Genomic DNA, 16,562 nt, shown 5'->3' with positions numbered 1-16,562 from the left:
CGTTCCAGTCTCTAGCTGCAGCGAATTAAAAAGAGGAGCGACCCAGGGATGTGTGTGCTTTGCAGACCTTTAACAGAATGTGACTGGCAGAATGGGTGTTTATATGTGGAGGATGAGGGCTGCAGTAGGTATCTCAAAAGGCCTAAGAGGTTTTTACCTTTTTTGTAGTTCATAAATCCAATGTAAAAAGTGAAAGCTATAGTATCCCAAACTATCATTGAAAAAGTGAATACATTCTTCTCTATTTATAAATCTCTCCCTATCTTCTGAATCATGCTTATAATGTCAGTAGGCTACAGCTATGCTTCGGAGGGGGAGGGGCAGGTAGCCTACACCCACACACACTGGAAAATATTTTCAGCTGGCAGGCAGATGCTAGAAGACGTTTCTGATTGACAGAGGGACGGCTTTGCATAGGCACTTTGTTGTGCGTTTTTTGTGGGACTGGAAGAAAATGCCTGGAATGTAAAAAGTTATTAACCGGTTCCCATGCTCTTTAAATGACGGTTCTGTTCCGGAACAGTAAACATCACTTTCGTTCCAAGTTCTGATTCTGTACCTTGAAAAATGTCATTATTTTTCTGGTTTTGGGGTCTGTTTTCTGAACCGGTTCTATCCCCTACTTGCCACCAAGTGGCTTGTTAATCAAGTGGAGATAAATATTACACCAAATTGGCTCCATTCATTCCACAAAATCAATTATTTCCAAGGCACATTTTCCCTCTTTTTCCTCCCAGCAAAGGGGAGAATATAAATAGCTGCCTTTTTTAATAAGTGGCTCTAATTCAGATGAATGGAGGTGGCTAACCAAGGGCAAACCCCCCTGCCACCCTCATAGGTAACAGACATTCAAGCCCAGAGACAGTCTCTCAATCCCAATGTCAATCCATCAACAGGGGCAGGCTCTGTTTATCAACTTAGGCCTCCTACTGCTTCTTCCAACTCCACCCGTTCAACACTCACACATGGCAGTCTCTCCTTTACTGAGCACAAGGATAACAGCTCCTTTTGTTTCCAGCAAAATGATGCACTGAGCCCAAGGTGAGAGAGGCTGTGAGTTTACAGCAGCAGACCACCAGTTGTCATTAGCTACTGTGGTTGAACGCTATCAAGGCCCTGTGTTGGTCAGAGGGCAAAATGTCAGTTGTGCTGCTTTCTGGAACACAGAGCGTCATAAGTGAGGTTAATGCTAGAGATGGATGGTCAGAGAGGCTATAAACTGGCAGGTAATAGCTTTCAGATAGTAATGGTGATATTGGTGCTAGACACAGTCGATTGTCTTGTTATAGCAGTGAGATACATTGTAATTACAATAACTTCATAACCTATTGTCATTCTGGTGAACACGTTGATCTCTGATCTTTGACCTTTATGGTTCCAGCAGGTTTACCTCCATCTCCCCTGCCCTATCTGTGCAAGCACAGACGAGACAGACCTTATGAAGGATAGCTCCTCTAAACATACCCAGCCATTACCTGTGTCTTAAGATGTTTAATTTGTTATTTTTATTTTACCTTTATTTAACTTGGCAAGTCAGTTAAGAACAAATTCTTATTTTCAATGACGGCCTAGGAACAGTGGGTTAACTGCCTGTTCAGGGGCAGAACGACAGATTTGTACCTTGTCAGCTCGGGGATTCGAACTTGCAACCTTTCGGTTACTAGTCCAACGCTCTAACCACTAGGCTACCCACACGTCTCAAGACGTGTCTCAAGACGTGTGAGTGAGTATTCTTACATGATGAGGCAGCACTTGGCTCCTGTCTCTGATGGCAAGAGCAGGTGCAGGCACAGCAAGTGCAGCATGATTCTGTCCCAGCGGACCCTGTGTAAACATTATTTGTCACAACTTTGAACACCCGCTTTAGACAGACTTTCTTGAAAAACATGCCAAAACTAATTTATTTACTGACCTCTCACTATCCGACCCTGTTCTCTCCCGAAACTGCTAATAGCTGGCAACACCAGCTCATTACCACCAGCCCTGGAGGTGGTACTAGCAGTGTTTGGCTCGATGACAGACCTCACAGGAAGTTTTAATGTTACAAAGAATGAACAAATCTACAATATTTGAATACAATATAAGTGTTGGTGTTAATGCTGCATATGTTACAAATTATATGCAGATTTTCCTTAATTTTCTTCATCAACATTGTCATTGTAAGGTTTCTGCTTCTTGCTGTTAAATGTATTGTTTTGATATTTAATATTACCCGCAATAATTTTTGGTGAATTATCTATTTTTATCCACGAGGTATTGGTGAATTATAAGTTATAAGCCACAAGAGAGTATTTTTGGTGAATTGTTTGTTCTGGAACAAATCCGTTAGCTGGCAGCAAAAAGTTGGTCACAGTAACATTAGCTGGATAGCAAATGCTTATTTATTTTCTTCTTTATTAATTCTCATGACTTTTTTGGTAATTAGCTTACTGCATTGAATTGGGTGGTTAGGTAGATTGTCATGAGCTGAATTCGTGTCCATGATTGAGACGGAACCCCTGTCGCAAACCTATTCAACCGGCCAAGAGAGTTCTCTCTGACACAACTCTAAATGGTAAGGGAAAAAGGACTGATTAAGGTTAGCTAGCCAGCTGTCAAGCAGTGTTTTAGTACTCCAGAACATTCTCGGTCTTGAGACCACATATTGAGTGACACATTTGTGCTCGGTCTTGACTCGGTCTCGGGCAGTGAGGACTTAAGCATTGTTGTAGACTTAGACATCACATTTTTGTATTTTTTTTCTATAAAAAGTGTGATTTTGAGAGTAAAAATCCCTTCGCTAGCAGGCCTATTTGGGAACTTTTTGGCAACATTTGAGTATACCCACTTCTCCAGGCACCACTACATAGAGCCAATGGAAAGACAGCAGTCACACACGGCGTGATGTTATGGGATTTTACTTATCTGTTATTTTACCAGGTAAGTTGACTGAGAACACATTCTCATTTGCAGCAACAACCTGGGGAATAGTTACAGGGGAGAGGAGGGGGGATTAATGAGCCAATTGTAAATTTAGGATTATTAGGTGACCGTGATGGTTTGAGGGCCAGATTGGGAATTTAGCCAGGACACCAGGGTTAACACCCCTATTCTTACAATAAGTGCCATGGGATCTTAAATGACCTCAGGGAGTCAGGACACCCGTTTAACATCCCAGGAAAGATTGCCTCCTACTGGCCCTCCAACACCACTTCCAGCAGCATCTGGTCTCCCATCCAGGAGCTGACCAGGACCAACACTGCTTAACTTCAGAAGCAAGCCAGCCGTAGTATGCAGGGTGGTATGCTGCTGGCACAAATAAGCAGTCTATTAACACAGACATTATAAGCCAGTAGGTCCCAATCATACGAATAAGAAAACCCAACCATTAAGCATTTCCCAATTGAAATGGACAACTATTACTTCCCATTGCAAAAAAATATTTCACATTTAGCACACAAAGTAACCGGTGACCTGAAGTTTAAAGTGGAACTGACAGTGTTTAACTATGTTGCAGATATGAAACAGACAATCATTATATCAGTACAAAATAGCAAATTCCAGTTTATGTAACAAAACCAACTATTTAAAAAATATGTTCTATTTGACTTATGTTCCACGACACACACTAAGGCATTGTTGGCAGAATAGATTTAATTAATATAATTCACCAATACATTCTTGGTAGTCCAAAACATATTGCTATCAGGTTGTAAATCACAGCTGGCCTGGTACATTGTTTGCTGCCGCCATTCGGGATGGACTGTTTCAGTTTCAATGACTCAATATTTTAGACAAAAACGGACGAATGTAACAGACTGTGAATACATTCAAACTAGCAAAGGCAATGATCACAAATCAGTCATGACATGGCTAAAAGGCTAGCATATCTATTTATGTAGCAAGCTAAAAACACAGAGCCTAACGTAATGCCAGTGGAGGAGTGGGTGAGTGACTGACTTTTTCCCCTCATATTGTTTTTAGGTGGCTATACACAGCTAGAGATGCAGGTGTGATTTGGTTAGCTAGCAAGAACTTGAACAACTGCTATCCAGTTAGCATATTTCTTGCGTTCACAAATTCACTCTGGCTATCTACTCCGATTTCAGAGCACACTAGTCTGAGTGTGCCAGAGCGCAGAACAACTGATGAATGTATGAACGCACAACACCTGCTAAATATGACTGTCCACTGTTGTTCATTTTGTATATCAACAATATTGGGGATCTTATTGAAACAGTGGATGTTCATTTTTATGCAGATGATACTGTTCTTTATTCAAGTGGTAGTAGTTTCTTTAGCTTTCGAAAATGCCCAAAGAGCATTTAACATACAACAGAATCTGTATGACTTAAAGGTGGTTCTAAATTCGGGTAAAACAAAATGCATGGTATTTTCAAATGCCAGGCATGTTACTTATCATGTCATTGCTACATTGGCTGGACATACTATAGAGCAAGTTAAAGTGTACAAATACTTGGGTGTGTGGGTTGATGATAAGCTGAGCTTCACTGTGCATATAGAGAACTTAACCTGTTAGCTTAACCTGTTATGGCTGCATCTCTTTGTTCTCAATTTCCGCCTGAAGACATACCCAAATCTAACTGCCTGTAGCTCAGCCCCAGAGGTAAGGATATACATATTCTTGGTATCATTTGAATGGAAACATTCTGAAGTTTGTGGAAATGTTAATTGAATGTAGGAGAATATAACACAGTAGATCTGGTGGAAGAAAAGAGAAAGAAAGAGCATACATTTTCTGTTTTTTATTGTTGTAGTATCATCTTTCACATGTACTAGAATAGCCACACAGTCAGATAGGATGGAGATAATTTTGATTCATAACACAAGAGGGCAACTGTAGGTGTGCAAAGTTTCAGACTGATAACTTCAGGAATGGGTGAGCTACATGACAATTAGCATGAAGTCACCCAGGTGTCCCACACAAGTTGCCCAAATGTACCCAAGTGGCCGAATTGGTGAAATGACCTATAACTATATACAGCAGTGCAAATAACTATATACAACATATCAAAAAGCAATTCTAACACAAACACACACACAATTTTTTTTTTTTTGAAATATTAGAAAATAAATATTTAAAAAAAACAGTACACCCTTTGGAAGAGGCAAACTGAAAAAGTGGTGCAGTTCATGCGACACAGAACACAACGACGCCTCCATGCTGTGCCCTTTTGGCCCTGAGGCACAGTCATGCCTGCAGTAATGAACTGTGGCATATGAACACCACTGGGGGCAGAAGTAGAGCGGGCAGCTTGGCACCGGGGGCTCCCAATCAGAGTCGCTATCACTGTGAAAGAAAACATTTAAAAAATATTTGTATTGTATGAGCCTTTTATCATCACATAAAATAAACAGATATGTATTGTATAGAGCAGAGGGAACAGTCACTAAGGTGAAGTGCTGTTCCATTCAACTCCGGCCATTGTTGTGGGCCTGCACTCGCCCCCAGTACCCAATGTCTATTTCGTATGGAAATGAAGAGGAGTAGCAGGCGCAGTGGCCATGTGTGTGTTTGCTGTTCTACTCCATTCCATTTGAATTAAAAAATGGAAAATATAATCTGACATGGAATATATATATATATACAGTGCCTTGCAAAAGTATTCGGCCCCCTTGAACTTTGCGACCTTTTGCCACATTTCAGGCTTCAAACATAAAGATATAAAACAATTTTTTTTACACACCATCCCCACTGTCAAACATGGTGGTGGCAGCATCATGGTTTGGGCCTGCTTTTCTTCAGCAGGGACAGGGAAGATGGTTAAAATTGATGGGAAGATGGATGGAGCCAAATACAGGACCATTCTGGAAGAACCTGATGGAGTCTGCAAAAGACCTGAGACTGGGACGGAGATTTGTCTTCCAACAAGACAATGATCCAAAACATAAAGCAAAATCATGGTATTTGTTCTCTGTAATAGCTATTTTAAATCAGAAAACGTAGTTTGATTTAAGATTCTAATCTTTTGAAGGATGTAAGACACTTGCATTTTCAAGAATGTTTAATGTTACGACGTTGTATTTTTAGTTGTCACTCTGAAATTTCCCCTGATGTTGATCCCTGTACACGGATCGCAGCCATAACAGGTTCATCTTCCTTACCATGGATAGTTTTGGGTGGTCCATTATTTGACTCCTCTATGGGAACTTTGTAATATTTAGAATAGCCGTGGAGTAGTCTTGATGTCTCGGAACATTTGGTTATCAATAGAGTTTATAGACAACGAGAAGCTACACATTTCCCTTTTAATCTATTCTCCTTGAAGAGTGGGTACAGAACTTTGTGCTGTTCTGCAATTATCTTCGGGAACTGATCATTCATGCATATTTTCATGCCAGCGAGTCTTTTACCCAGGCATTTAACCATTATTTTATTTTTAAAGAATGTAAATTTGGCAACGATTGGGCGCTCATTGTGTCGACAACATCACCTGGGATCTGTAACTATGTAAGAAGGACATATTTCACCACGATTTCAGGATTTTCACCTTTTTTTCTTTGATACCAGTAAGTACCAGATTGTTTCTTATAGATCTAGACTGTATGTCAAGTAACACTTCTCTCAGAAACATGTTCTGCTTTTTAAGTTAATTAACGTCCGTTTCCATCTTATTTACTGTCCCTTTTAGCTTATTTGTTTCCTTCTCCATTGTCTTAGCTTTTTTGTCACTCATCTCGAGACTTGCCTTCAACTTCTTTATATCTTTACTGACTAATTCAAGAATGCCCAGTTTATCATTTATCAACTTCAACAGATCCGTTTCCACCCTTACCATTCCGGGTGGTGAAAAGCATAAATCGTCTGCGTCTGTGGAGGAGTCACGTTTTCTTTTGGGGACTGGATTTTCATGTTTACTCTCAGTCATGTTTAGTTGATGTTTGTTTTGGTAATATTGTTTGATACGTTTCTCTAGTCTTATAATTTGTTTTGTGTTGTTATCCAGACTAAAGGTTATTACCCATGAGTATGTGGAGTGAAGTGATAATATTTAGTCAAACTTAAAGATCTTGAATATTACGTGTTTATCTTGAGGCGATCTACACCACTGTGTTCAGTCTGCCATTTTGCCTAGGGGCATTTGTCTTTATTTTCTGCAGAACAAATCTACACACACACACGTGTGCACACATAGGAGATCCCTGTACTGGGATTAAATTACATCTTTCACCCCTACAGTTGATACTGCAATCTCAGAAGAGATGGTATTTCCTCTCTCCCAGACCTAAATTATGAAAACATAAAACACTGGTTTTAGGCCAAGTTGAGAAGCCCAGATGAGCCACTCTGGGTGGCTAACATCCTTTCACATTAAAAGCCATGTGATACATACATAATTTAATTTCAGGAGTTTTTATTCACATAAGCAGTGGTGGAAAAAGTACCCAATTGTCATGAGTAGAAGTAAAGATACATTAATGTAAATGTACTTAAGTAAAAGTGAAAGTCACCCAGTAAAGTAAAAGGAAAACTATAAATAATTTCAAATTCCTTATATTAAGCAAATAAGACTGCACAATTGGATAGTTTTTTTAATGTATTTACGGATTGCCAAGGAGACTCTCCAACACTCATACAAAATTTACAAATTAAGCATTTGTGTTTAGTGAGTCTGTCAGATCAGAGTCAGTAGGGATGACCAGGGATGCTCTCTTGATAAGTGAGTGAATTGGACCATTTTCCTGTCCTGCTAAGGATTAAAAATATATATATTTTTGTGTCAGGGAAAATGTATGGAATGAAAAGTACATTATTTTCTTTAGGAATGTAGTGGAGTAAAAGTAAAATCTGTCAAAAATATAAATAGTAAAGTACAGATGCCACAAAAAACTACTTAAGTAATACTTTAACTTGTTAGGGCAAGGGTCCTTTTTTCCAATTTCCGCCTGACTGACGTGCCCAAAGTAAAGCCAGGATATGCATATAATTGGTACCATTGGAAAGAAGAACCTTTGAGGTTTGTAAATGTTAAAATAATGTAGAAGACTATAACACAAGAAAAAACAACCTGAATTTCTTTTTTGAGAGCCCATGCTCTCGTATAGGGAAAATAATTCAATCTAGCTCCCAGTATGCAATTGCTATGGCTTCCACTGGGTAGTAGTCTTTATTCAAGGTTTCAGGCTTGTTTATTCCAAAACGAGTAAGAAATATGAGTTTTACTACAGGGTCACAGACTTGGAAATTCGTGTATGCGTGACCGATGAAGAGGACACACACCTACTAATATTCTTACTGAACATACTTCTTTCCGTATGAAATATTATAGTTTGATTACATTGTAGGGTATCTGAGGATTAACGAGAAACTTATTTTGACTTGTTGAAATAAAGTTTAGGGGTAGGTTTTTTGATTCCTATCTTGGCATGTTGAACGAGTGGATTACTCAAATAGATGGCGCCAACTAAACTGACTTTTTGAGATATAAAGAAGGATTTTATCTAACAAAACGACACAACATGTTATAGCTGGGACCCTTTTGGATGACAAATCGGAGGATGATTATCAAAAACGAAGTGAATATTTAATCGCTATTTGTGAATTTATGAAACCTGTGCCAGTGGAAAAATATTTTGATGTGGGGCGCCGTCCTCAAACTATCGCATGGCATGCTTTCGCTGTAATAGCTACTGTAAATCAGACAGTGCAATTAGATTAACAAGAGTTGAAGCTTTTAACCGATATAAGACACTTGTATGTACCTAAATGTTTAATATCCATAATTCTTATGATTATTTATTTGAATTGTGCACCCTCCAGTTTCACCGGAAGTTGCCAGCGGGACAGCTATTTATACCACTGCACATAGGCCTACAGTGGCTGCATTTTCAACACAAGTATTATTACAATAGCTGCATCCTCAGTGTGTACATTTCCAGTATATCTGCCTTTGAAAAGGGCAAGGGTGACACATCTCTGATGCTAAACCTATTTTATATTACTGATACATCAGCCAAGCAGATGATTACCCTCAATGTACACTTCTCTGTTCCATTAGTCGGCAACGAGCCATTTATATACATTAAAGTTCCAATGCAGGCATTTTTATCTCAATATCAAATTATTTCTGGTTAACAACTAAGTACCTTACTGTGTTTGTTTTCAATTAAAATGGTCGAAAAGAAAGAAAAATAGCTTCTTAGCAAAGAGCAATTTCTCGAGCAAGAATTTTGCAATCACTGTCTGTGAGTGGTCTGAGTTGGCAGGGTAAAAATAAAAACTAGCTGTTATTGGCAGAGAAGTTTGAAACTCTCTTTCCTGTTGGTCTATTAACTAAGTTATCACTTGGTGATGTCATCCCATCAAAACATGTCTTTTCTCTTACACTAAAAGGACATTATCATAATTTTCACTAGTTCACAGTATTATTCCAACCTCATAGTGTGGAAATATATATAAAACACAGGGAATCTAGTTTTAGACTGCACTTGGCCTTTAAGGTTAAAAACACACCAGTCATGTAACTATTTTGTTGTTGGATCATTTCCTTCACCAATGTTGGCTTTGTCTTTAGGATGTAAGAATAGAACATGTGGAACATTATATCAATGTTCTTAAAGTAATGACGTCATCAGTTTTTTTTTTTATCCCCACATATTGGGTCTGTACAAGCCATTGACAGGGCCTGGATTAGACATACAATTATGTCATGCCCTGTCAATGGTTTGTTATAAAGGCTTGCCTGGAAGAACAGTTATTTATGTTATTTATTTTATTTCACCTTTATTTAACCAGGTAGGCAAGTTGAGAACAAGTTCTCATTTACAATTGCGACCTGGCCAAGATAAAGCAAAGCAGTTCGACACATACAACGACAGAGTTACACATGGAGTAAAACAAAATTACAGTCAAATAATACAGTATAAACAAGTCTATATACGATGTGAGCAAATGAGGTGAGATAAGGGAGGTAAAGGCAAAAAAAGGCCATGGTGGCAAAGTAAATACAATATAGCAAGTAAAACACTGGAATGGTAGATTTGCAGTGGAAGAATGTGCAAAGTAGAAATAAAAATAATGCAAAGGAGCAAAATAAATAAATAAATTAAATACAGTAGGGAAAGAGGTAGTTGTTTGGGCTAAATTATAGGTGGGCTATGTACAGGTGCAGTAATCTGTGAGCTGCTCTGACAGTTGGTGCTTAAAGCTAGTGAGGGAGATAAGTGTTTCCAGTTTCAGAGATTTTTGTAGTTCGTTCCAGTCATTGGCAGCAGAGAACTGGAAAGAGAGGCGGCCAAAGAAAGAATTGGTTTTGGGGGTGACTAGAGAGATATACCTGCTGGAGCGTGTGCTACAGGTGGGAGATGCTATGGTGACCAGTGAGCTGAGATAAGGGGGGACTTTACCTAGCAGGGTCTTGTAGATGACATGGAGCCAGTGGGTTTGGCGACGAGTATGAAGCGAGGGCCAGCCAACGAGAGCGTACAGGTCGCAATGGTGGGTAGTATATGGGGCTTTGGTGACAAAACGGATTGCACTGTGATAGACTGCATCCAATTTGTTGAGTAGGGTATTGGAGGCTATTTTGTAAATGATATCGCCAAAGTCGAGGATTGGTAGGATGGTCAGTTTTACAAGGGTATGTTTGGCAGCATGAGTAAAGGATGCTTTGTTGCGAAATAGGAAGCCAATTCTAGATTTAACTTTGGATTGGAGATGTTTGATATGGGTCTGGAAGGAGAGTTTACAGTCTAACCAGACACCTAAGTATTTGTAGTTGTCCACGTATTCTAAGTCAGAGCCGTCCAGAGTAGTGATGTTGGACAGGCGGGCAGGTGGCAGGTAGCGATCGGTTGAAGAGCATGCATTTAGTTTTACTTGTGTTTAAGAGCAATTGGAGGCCACGGAAGGAGAGTTGTATGGCATTGAAGCTTGCCTGGAGGGTTGTTAACACAGTGTCCAAAGAAGGGCCAGAAGTATACAGAATGGTGTCGTCTGCGTAGAGGTGGATCAGAGACTCACCAGCAGCAAGAGCGACCTCATTGATGTATACAGAGAACAGTCGGTCCAATAATTGAACCCTGTGGCAACCCCATAGAGACTGCCAGAGGTCCGGACAGCAGACCCTCCGATTTGACACACTGAACTCTATCAGAGAAGAAGTTGGTGAACCAGGCGAGGCAATCATTTGAGAAACCAAGGCTGTCGAGTCTGCCAATGAGGATGTGGTGATTGACAGAGTCGTAAGCCTTGGCCAGATCAATGAATACGGCTGCACAGTAATGTTTCTTATCGATGGCGGTTAAGATATCGTTTAGGACCTTGAGCGTGGCTGAGGTGCACCCATGACCAGCTCTGAAACCAGATTGCATAGCAGAGAAGGTATGGTGAGATTCGAAACGGTCGGTGATCTGATTGTTGACTTGGCTTTCGAAGACCTTAGAAAGGCATGGTAGGATAGATATAGGTCTGTAGCAGTTTGGGTCAAAAGTGTCCCCCCCTTTGAAGAGGGGGATGACCGCAGCTGCTTTCCAATCTTTGGGAATCTCAGACGACACGAAAGAGAGAGGTTGAACAGGCTAGTAATAGGGGTGGCAACAATTTTGGCAGATAATTTTAGAAAGAAAGGGTCCAGATTGTCTAGCCCGGCTGATTTGTAGGGGTCCAGATTTTGCAGCTCTTTCAGAACATCAGCTGAACGGATTTGGGAAAAGGAGAAATGGGGAAGGCTTGGGCGAGTTGCTGTTGGGGGTGCAGTGCTGTTGACCGGGGTAGGAGTAGCCAGGTGGAAAGCATGGCCAGCCGTAGAAAAATGCTTATTGAAATTCTCAATTATGGTGGATTTATCAGTGGTGACAGTGTTTCCTATCTTCAGTGCAGTGGGCAGCTGGGAGGAGGTGTTCTTATTCTCCATGGACTTTACAGTGTCCCAGAACTTTTTTGAGTTCGTGTTGCAGGAAGCAAATTTCTGCTTGAAAAAGCTAGCCTTGGCTTTTCTAACTGCCTGTGTATAATGGTTTCTAGCTTCCCTGAACAGCTGCATATCACGGGGGCTGTTCGATGCTAATGCAGAACGCCATAGGATGTTTTTGTGTTGGTTAAGGTCAGTCAGGTCTGGGGAGAACCAAGTTACAGGATCATACTAAAATGAATCATGTGTATTGTGACTGCAATACAGTATATGAAAACATACAGGCTGTATAGCAGCATTTCACTGTATGTTGCTTAGCCAGGCCCTATGCAGGACTAGCCAAATGGAGACGTTTGTATCTTGTGACATTATCAGGTCCTGTCAGAGAATACAGTATGACCAGTGTGGCTGTGTCTAGAGATAGTAAGTCTCGTGTCTATAACAAATTAGAAATAGCCTGCTGTATGCAGGTGTTTTAAAAGTGGGCCTTTGTGACAACACTCCCAGCATACAATCCATTATTATACTCACTGAAATGCAAAGGTCACAGGACTGCAGCGCCCAAAGATTTATCAGGGTGTCACCAAGACCAGATAAGGTGTGACAATCCCTGACCCCTGGGATAGAGGTCAAACTGATATGACAAAGGTGGGCCACCCACCTCAACTACCATCCCGTGTGTGTGTGTGTGTGTGTGTGTGCGTGAATTTGGGGGTGATTCCATTTTATTAATTGCTTGTTTATCTTATATCTGAGGGCAACAGATGTGGCATCCTTGAAAGACTAACCTAAGCAGAGTGCAGCATGAAAGAGAGTCCCTTGTTGAGTACAGATGTTTCGGAGTTCTATGGCTCTCCCCTCACATCAAAGCGGCCTGTCTTTTGCTCCCCAGGCTTCTTTAATTAGTACACACTTTAATCACATACCCTGCTATCAGATTAAGGTTCTCTGCAAAGATAAACAGCAGTCACCTTTTCCCCTTTCGTAATCTTGTTTTTTTAAATCAGTGGCTTCCATGTAAAGTGCATATCAGTAACATGTCAACACATTCATGGACAGCCACACATGTACAAAATGAATGCATTGTCTAAATTCTATTTTTCCTCATGGTTAAGGACATTTTCCATCAGTCAGGAAGACGAACCCATGTGGAGTACAGCAGACACATTATTTATTAATTCTGAAGACGACAAGGAAAAATGTAAAGGATTTCATTTGCATTACATTTTAATTTTGAAAGTCCATAAAACTATCAAAATCATAACTTTTAATAAGATACAATATTCATAAATGGTACACCATACTTACAAATCTTCAAGTGCAAATGCTACTATTTCTTGTAACAACAAATTCCTATTTTCAAGTTATGGTGAGAACTATTTATAAATGCCTTTAAAAATGGTTTATTACTGAACATCATTGTAAAGTGTTACCTTATCGGGTAGTAAAGATAATAAGCTTGATTAGGGAATACAAATCAAAATAAAAACAGTTTTATGTGTTACACCAGTGCCACTTCTAGAACCTGCCTCTGGGCTGTTTTGGTCTCCCCCAGAGCAACATTTTAACAAAGGCTGTACTTTTGAAACAATTCATATTTCCCCTTTGATACACTAACTCACGACTTAAAGTAAGTCGCTCTGGATAAGTGTCTGCTAAATGACAAAAATGTAAAAGGTTAATGTAAATAATCCACCCTTTTACGTGGATTTGAACACCTCAAAAAAAGCTTGACCAAAGTCCAGTGCATTCGGAAAGTATTCAGACCCTTTTAATTTTTCCGCAAAAATGTCCAGCCTTAATCTAAAATTGATGAAAACATTCTAATCAACCTACACACAATACCCTCTAATGAAAAACAGGTTTTAATTTTTTTTGCAAACATATATAAAAAAATGACTAATTTAACATGTACATAAGTATTCAGACCCTTTACTCAGTACTTTGTTAAAGGCCTGATTGGTGGAGTGCTGCAGAGATGGTTGCCCTTCTGGAAGGTTCTCCCATCTCCACGAGGAACTCTAGAGCGCTGTCAGAGTGACAATCAGGTTCTTGGTCACCTCCCTGACTAAGGCCCTTCTCCCCTGATTCCTCAGTTTGGCCGGGCGGTCAGCTCCAAGAAGAGTCTTGGTGGTTCCAAACTTCTTCCATTTAAGAATGATGGAGACCACTGTGTTCTCTGGGACGTTTTTTGGTACCCTTCCCCCAGATTAGTGCCTCGACACTATCCTGTCTCGGAGCTCTACGGACAATTCCTTCGACCTCATGGCTTGGTTTTTGCTCTGACAAGCACTGTCAACGTGCGCTGTCAACTGTGGGACCTTATATAGACAGGTGTGTGCCTTTCCAAGTCATGTCCAATGAATTGAATGTACCACAGGTGGACAATCAAGTTGTAGAAACACCAATAATTATCAATGGAAATAGAATGCAACTGAGCTCAATTTCGAGTGTCGTAGCAAAGAGTCTGAATACCCATGTAAATAAGGTATTTCTAAAAACCTGTTTTCGCTTTGTCATTATGAGGTATTGTCTGGATTAATTAGGAAAAAATTACATTTCATCCATTTTAGAATAAGGCTGTAGCATACATAACAAAATGTGGAAAAAGTCAAGGGGTCTGAATACTTTCCGAATGCACTGTATGTGCACTTGACTTACCCCAGTGTGTTGTTAATTAGGTCAGATGAGGCTGTGTTCTCTGCTGTCAGTCCTTCTTCCTGTCTTGGTTACCAACTCAACTCACTGTGGACAGGCAAAGCACAGCGGACATCACACAGAGCCCTGGGAAACGCCAATTCCCTCAGTTTAACTCCTTATGTGGGGTTGTTTGGGGTCAAGAAATCCTGTCTAGACTGCATCCTGGAACCCAAACTGACAAGTTTAAGACATGCTGACAGCACGAGTGGAAGGAGATAGGAATGGTTGGCATTCGGGGGTGAAACAACCTAGAGCTGTTTCACTGTGGAGAAAGTTGATGCACTGATCTAAAGTGACAATGTTAGTCTCTACGGCCATGAGTGGGAGTGGACCCCCATCAGGATATACTGTCTACTTTATGGGGAGAATGGGTTAGTGCTCGGGTTGGGGGGGGACTTATGCCTGACTCATTCTGCTCCCACAGGACTGTGGAGGGATTTGAGCGCTCTTTGTTTGCCTCAGTGCTTATGCCTCAAATTAGCCAGCCACGCATCTGGGAAAAACCAGCAAGACTCTGAGCTACTACTGTAATGCATGGCATTACTTCTTGCTTCTTCAACAATGCCACCAACTCTCTCAAGAGTTTTAACAATAATTTTTACCTTGCAATAGCATACATAAACCATGGGTTTTTCCAATGAATGACAAATACTTTTGTGCCCGAGGATGTCAGCTTGTGGGCTGGCACTGTAAGCAATGAGAACCATGCACTGCAGAGAGAACCTCAAGCCAAAGGAAAAGAGAAGTTCTGCATAAGAATCAGGAAACCTAACTGTGTTGGAATGTATTCAGCTTCCTAGGGGCCCTTGGGGAACACACAGACGCTGACCAGGCACCACCATGCTGTAGTTAACACCCACCAGCAGGCAGGGGAGAGAATCTACACTGCTCAAAAAAAATAAAGGGAACACTTAAACAACACAATGTAACTCCAAGTCAATCACACTTCTGTGAAATCAAACTGTCCACTTAGGAAGCAACACTGATTGACAATAAATGTAACATGCTGTTGTGCAAATGGAACAGGTGGAAATTATAGGCAAATAGTAAGACACCCCCAATAAAGGAGTGGTTCTGCAGGTGGTGACCACAGACCACTTCTCAGTTCCTATGCTTCCTGGCTGATGTTTTGGTCACTTTTGAATGCTGGCGGTGCTTTCACTCTTGTTGTAGCATGAGACAGAGTCTACAACCCACACAAGTGGCTCAGGTAGTGCAGCTCATCCGGGATGGCACATCAATGCGAGCTGTGGCAAGGTTTGCTGTGTCTGTCAGCGTAGAGTCCAGAGCATGGAGGCGCTACCAGGAGACAGGCCAATACATCAGGAGACGTGGAGGAGGCCGTAGCAACAACCCAGCAGCAGGACCGCTGCCTCTGCCTTTGTGCAAGGAGGAGCAGGAGGAGCACTGCCAGAGCCCTGCAAAATGACCTCCAGCAGGCCACAAATGTGCATGTGTCTGCTCAAACGGTCAGAAACAGACTCCATGAGGGTGGTATGAGGGCCCGACGTCCACAGGTGGGGGTTGTGCTTACAGCCCAACACCGTGCACGACATTTGGCATTTGCCAGAGAACACCAAGATTGGCAAACTCGCCACTGACGCCCTGTGCTCTTCAGAGATGAAAGCAGGTTCACACTGAGCACATGTGACAGACGTGACAGAGTCTGGAGACACCATGGAGAATGTTCTTCTGCCTGCAACATCCTCCAGCATGACTGGTTTGGCGGTGGGTCAGTCACGGTGTGGGGTGGCATTTCTTTGGGGGGCCGCACAGCCCTCCATGTGCTCGCCAGAGGTAGCCTGACTGCCATTAGGTACCGAGATGAGATCCTCAGACCCCTTGTGAGACCATATGCTAGTGCAGTTGGCCCTGGGTTCCTCCTAATGCAAGACAATGCTAGACCTCATGTGGCTGGAGTGTGTCAGCAGTTCCTGCAAGAGGAAGGCATTGATGCTATGGACTGGCCCGCCCGTTCCCCAGATCTGAATCCAATTGAGCACATCTAGG

This window comes from Oncorhynchus clarkii, chromosome 23 (assembly GCF_045791955.1).
Source record: "Oncorhynchus clarkii lewisi isolate Uvic-CL-2024 chromosome 23, UVic_Ocla_1.0, whole genome shotgun sequence".
NCBI classification, from domain to species: Eukaryota; Metazoa; Chordata; class Actinopteri; order Salmoniformes; family Salmonidae; genus Oncorhynchus; species Oncorhynchus clarkii.
This window is presented reverse-complemented; position numbering follows the sequence as displayed.